Source organism: Octopus bimaculoides, chromosome 16 (assembly GCF_001194135.2).
Source record: "Octopus bimaculoides isolate UCB-OBI-ISO-001 chromosome 16, ASM119413v2, whole genome shotgun sequence".
Classification (NCBI taxonomy): domain Eukaryota; kingdom Metazoa; phylum Mollusca; class Cephalopoda; order Octopoda; family Octopodidae; genus Octopus; species Octopus bimaculoides.
In genome coordinates this window covers 43,955,965-43,962,033 of record NC_068996.1, presented here as the reverse complement: position 1 = coordinate 43,962,033, position 6,069 = coordinate 43,955,965, and the positions used below count along the sequence as shown (strand labels likewise).

Below are 6,069 nucleotides of genomic sequence, written 5' to 3'. Positions count from 1 at the left end.
ACACACACACACACACACATATATATATATATATATATATATATATATATATATACATAAAGAATTCTACAACAGCGCATTAGAAAAAGCAGATTATAAGCAAAATATTGAATACCTATACTCAGAACACTATAAAAATAACCACAATAACAAACACCTAAAACTATTAAAATAACAAGAATTACACCCCAAATGACACTAACCAACCACAACAAGAATATGAACAACACTATTAGGATTAACAGTAGTAATAACAAAAATAGTAGGAAGAATGATAAGATTCAGATTGATATAAATAACAACATTAAAAATGATAAAGATAGAAATACCAACAAAATGAAAAATAACAATATTAAGAATACTAATATGAATAATAATAAAAATATAAATAAAAATAATGCACCTCTAAGAACCAATATAGCCCCTGTTAAGAAATATGATACCAAGGTATCATCATTCCTAACATGATACCAAGGTATCATCATTCCTATAAAATATATAAACCGTATAGAAACAACACCAATAAAACTGATAGTAATAATTATAAAAATAAATATAGAAAGAAGAATAATAATTATAACTATAACTTTACATTCTACAATAATACTGAAGATGGTTTCTATACCAAAAATAATGATATCAAAAATAAACGAAATAAGGATAACATCTGGTTAATAATCCCCTTTGCGATGCAGCTTAAAACATAGTTCATTCGGTAATGAAACTTAGATGATAAGCACTTGTACTTAAATAACAAATACTCAGAAATCTTTAGGAATAAAATTAAAGTAGGCCATAGCTTAACTAGCAATCATCATTGCTTCTGTCAACAATAAAAAGATAGATGCCTTCTATGAAACTAGCAACATATAACATAACAACCAATCGACTGATGTAATAAACGTCATCCCTAATAACTCGTCCTCAAATAATGTGGGCAACTACCTTATAAATAACAACCTCCACTCAACATAACATAGGCACAGATAAGCTCAATAAGCTATGTGGCTTGCAGAGATAAAAACAATTGTGAATTCTCAAATATATGTAAAACTAAAAAATGTAATCTACCAATGTGATGTACTTGCAAATAATTACAAGAAGACTTATATTGGACCAACTAAAAATGAAATGATACTTAGATATAACTTGCATCGTTCTCGTTTCAGAAACAGAAGTAAAGTGAACTCTACCAGACTTAGTAGTTACATTTGGCAACTATGAAAGACAATAGTATTAACTATAGTTTAGAATGGCATATCTGAGTCAAAACTTCTTCATATAACATTAACAATAATCATTGTAATCTTTGTGTAAATGAGAAATTCTTCATCTTAATGGCAAAATCACATCTACTTAATAAACAAGATGAGAAAAATATTTCTTGTTAGCATAAAGACAAATTCTTATTTACAAAATATCGCTAAACCCTACTTATCCTTTAAATATTGCAAATCCCTATTTTACAGGTTGTTAGCAGACCTGCTTAACCTCTTATTACCTCCCCTTAACAATCCGACTAACTACTTAACTTCACTCCACATTATAAACGAAATACCAAACTATATACTTATTAGTACACTAGGGCACTATTTCCTATAGTTTAATTTCAATTGATAGCTAGATTACCGACTCATATTACTCTCTTTACTTACTTGTTTGAGTCATTTGACTGCAGCCATGCTGGAGCACCGCCTTTAGTCGAAGAAATCAACCCCAGGACTTATTCTTTGTTAGCCTAGTACTTATTCTATCGTTCTCTTTTTGCCGAACCGCTAAGTTACGGGGACGTAAACACACCAGCAATGTTGATGGGTTGACAAACACAAACACACAAACATACATATATACGATGGACTTCTTTCAGTTTCCGTCTACCAAATCTACTCACAAGGTTTTGGTCGGCCCGAGGCTATAGTAGAAGACACTTGCCCAAGATGCCACGCAGTGGGACTGAACCCGGAACCATGTGGTTGGTAAGCAAGCTATTTACCACACAGCCACTCCTGCGCCTATACACTATAATTTTCCTATTAACCTTAATGTTTTTCTATGTACTCTTCAACCCATTCTATTATTCCTTTACTTAGCCCATTGTCCACACTGTATTGTACAAACTTTAAATAACATCCTTATTTATATTACGGCTTCTATTGTAATTACAAGTTAGCGTTACTTATGTCCAATGACAACATAGGATATCTCCACTAGGTATAACACCTTCGGCTGACACTGCCGGTCAACTAGCCACTGTCCCCATTACCACCATTAGCACCGAATATAGGAATCTACAGATACGTGGAAATATGAAAGTCACTAAATGTAAGACTATGGATTTAACAAACTCTCTTCTCTTTTATCCTTCTACTGACACGTGGAAATACGTAAGTCACTAAAATGTAAGACTGTTGCTTTAATGAACTCTTTTTTCCTTCTATTTGCTTTCTTTTTACATATACTCGTTCTGAAGATGTTTGTCAATTGTAACGAGGTAAATGCAAATTTACCTCATTTTGATAAATAGAAACAGCTGTAAACATACTCCTAATTTAATTAAACAATGACTTTAAAACACCAATGATCCACTTCTCATTGTTAATTATTGCTCCATTTCTTATTGTCTCTATATATATATTAAACCACAGTTTTACCTTCAAATTCAAATTACCTACTACCATATACCTTATAATGAGGACCATACATATTGAGGTAATACACCAGGAGTGCCTATGGATACATCTATCCCTTAGATGGTTGTACAACCTCTAACTTATATATAAATATATACACACATATATATATATAAATATGTATATATACATATAAATATATACACATATTAGGGAGAATTCACAAAAAAAAAACAAAAGACAAAAACAGGTGGTGTAGACAACAAACAGATGTATTACTTTAATGCTCGGGAAGTGAAAAAATCTTTAATGTTTCGAGCCTATGCTCTTCCACAGAGAGGAACACAGAAAGAAACAAGGAGAGAAAAAAAATGTGTGTAGTGATTAGCAATCTGTCATGGCGATAGATGATATACATATTATATGTATATCATCATCGTTTAACGTCCGTTTTGCGTGCTGGCATGGGTTGGACAGTTTGACTGAGGTCTGGAGGGCCAGTGGCTGCACCAGGCTCTAATCCAATCGGGCAATATTTCTACAGCTGGATGCCCTTCTTAACGCCAACCACTCCAAGAGTGTAGTGGGTGCTTTTTACATGCCGCCAACGCAGGAGCCAGTTGGGGCACTGGCATCAGCCACATTTGAATGGTGCTTCTTATGAGCCACAGGCACGGGAGCCAGTCAGGCGGTCAGGCACCGATCATGTTTGGGTAGTGATTTTTACGTACAACCAGCATGGAAGCCAGTCAGGGGTTACTGACCACAACTACAATTTTGATTTTACTTGACTCAACAGGTCTTCTCAAGCATATCATATCACCCAAAGCATCAAGGGTACTCTTAAATGGGCTGGACATGCAACACTAGCATCGGTCATGGCTGCGATTACACTTTAGTTGCCGTCGGTCTCCTGTCATTGCTTTTGTGAGGCCCAGTGTTCGATGGTCATGCTTCACCACTTCATCCCATGTCTTCCTGGGTCTACCTCTTCCACAGGTTCCTTCCAGTTAGGGTGTGGCACTTCCTCACACAGCTGTCTTATCCATACGTAACACATAACCATACCAGCGCAGTCGTCTTTCTTGCACACCATACTTGATGCTTCTTATGTCCAACTTTTCTGTCAGGGTACTCACACTCTGTCGTGTACGCACACTGACATTACACATCCAGTGGATCATACCAGCTTCATTTCTTTCAAGCCTACGTATGTCCTGAGCAGTCATGGGCCATGTTTCAATGCCATGTAGCATGGCAGTTCACACTCATACATCATACAGTCTACCTTTCATTCTGAGCGAGAGGCCCTTAGCTGCCAGCAGAGGTAGGAGCTCTCTGAACTTTGCCCAAGCTATTCTTATTCTAGCCGCTACACTCTCAGAGTAACCAACCCTACCACAGACTTGGTCGTCTAGGTAGCGGAAGCTATCAGCTACTTCTAGTTTTTCCCCCTGGCATGTGATGGAATCTGTTTTCTGTACATTATCAGTGTTTATTGCCCCTGTGCATCTGCCACACACAAAAACTATCTTCCTGGTTTACCTTCCTTTGATATTGCTGCACCTTTCGTGTGCGCATAGCTTACACCAAGTACATTGTATGGAGTTTCTACCCACGCCTTTTTACAGATTGAGCAGGGCCATCTACCTGAAGGGGTTCGTGATTTGTCAGCCTTCCTACTTACTGAGGCTTTGATTTTTGCTAAGTTAACCCGAAGGTCCTTTGATTCTAGACCTTGCTTCCACACCCTAAACTTTGTCTCAAATTCTGGCAGTGACTTGGCTATTAGAGCAAGGTCATCAGCATAGAGAAGCTCCCAGGAGCAGCCTGTCTTGAATTCCTCGGTTATTGCCTGGAGGACTAAAATGAATAAGAGGGGGTTGAAGACTGATCCTTGATGAACTGGCTAGATATTTCTCCTGCAGTTGCATCAGTGGTGCTTCTGCCTGGCTCAAAACCAAACTGCATCTCATCTAGGCTGACTTTCTCCCTAATTAGTTAGGATATGACCATCTCTGTAACTTTCATCACCTGATCCAATAATCTGATACCTCTGTAGTTATTTCTATCTAATGCATCACCTTTACCTTTGTAGCAGTTGACTCTGGTGCTGCTACACCAGTCATTGGGTATGACTCCTTCATGTATCACCTGGTTAACAATATGGGTGACAAACCCATAACCTACACTGCTTGATATTTTAAGCATCTCAGTGGTGATTCCTGATGGGCTTGGTGCTTGCCCTGTCTTCATATCCTTAATTGCTTTATCCACCAGGGTACTGTCGATTTGGGTAGCTGGTCCCTCAATTGGGTCAACCTTTGGTAGGCTCTCCTCCTCCCATTCATTCTCCACATTTAGCAGTCTTTCATAATGCCATCTTCAAGCCTCTTTCTTTGCAAAATCATTAAACACAAAGGCACCATCATTTATGCAGACACATTTCTCTCCTGTGACATCACAATTTTCTCTCACACACTGTCTTGCATTCCAAAATACTTCAGTACTTTGGTCCTCACATCACTGAACATTGGCAAACTTCTTTTCTGCTAATCCCTTGGCTATATATACCAGTCTCTTAGCTTCCCTTTTGGCTATCTGATACAGTCCCCTGCTGCCCACACGCTTCGAGGCCTGTTTCTTTGCTCCAATGGCCCTGTCTACAGTACAGTTCTGCCACCTTGTTACCCAAAGTCTGGAAGGGACTTTGCACCAGCCACAGATTTGGTCTGTAGTGCTCAGCAAACTGTCTCAGGAATTCCCAGCTGCCTTCTATGTCACAGGACTGTAGCTCCTCCTCCCTCTCATCAAATTTCTCAGTAAGGATATCCCTAAATCTCTGACCATGTGAAGGGTTCTTAAGCTTCCAAGTCCTTCTTTTCCAGATTGGTCTGCTTTTTGGAATCCTTCTGGCCTCGAGTCTAAAGTCACTAATAACGAGTCTATACTGGGGTGGGGGAACATTCTTCACCAAGGTGGGTCTTTGTATTTAAGAGCAACCATGCATCCCGCTGTCTGGTGAGAATGAAATCAATCTGGCTAGCAGAGTCACCTCATTTATAAGTTATCAGGTAGCTGGCTGGCTTCCTGAAGTTGGTGTTACAGATCAATAGGTTATTTGCATTGCAGAACTCCAGGAGCCTAGTTCCTTCTTCATTTCTGGTACCAACTCCATGTATATATACATACAAATATATATATATATACACACACATATACACAAGCACAAATATATAAAGATACATACATATATATATATATAACCACACACACACATTCAGACATGTTAGACTACATTAATAAAAAAAGAAAAGAACAAAAAAGAAAAAGAAAATCGAAAACTTGAACATGCTTGGAGAAAAACTTACGTTTAGTAGACAAATTGTGTTGCTGGGCATTGTTGCTAACTGGAACCGATGCCTTAGTAATGACCCTA

General features: G+C 38.0%; 1 protein-coding gene across 2 annotated transcripts in view; it reads right to left on the bottom strand.

Annotated features, from left to right (window-relative positions):
- The window catches only part of LOC106874047 (uncharacterized), a 24,314-nt gene that overhangs the window by 16,819 nt on the left and 1,426 nt on the right, over positions 1-6,069 (bottom strand). The window contains exon 1 of one of the 2 annotated variants that reach the window (XR_008265746.1): positions 6,002-6,069. The exons of the other annotated variant lie outside the window; for it this stretch is intronic. The gene's annotated coding sequence lies outside the window, so the exon portion shown is untranslated. The remainder of the gene's footprint in view (positions 1-6,001) is intronic. 2 annotated transcript variants of the gene reach the window in all.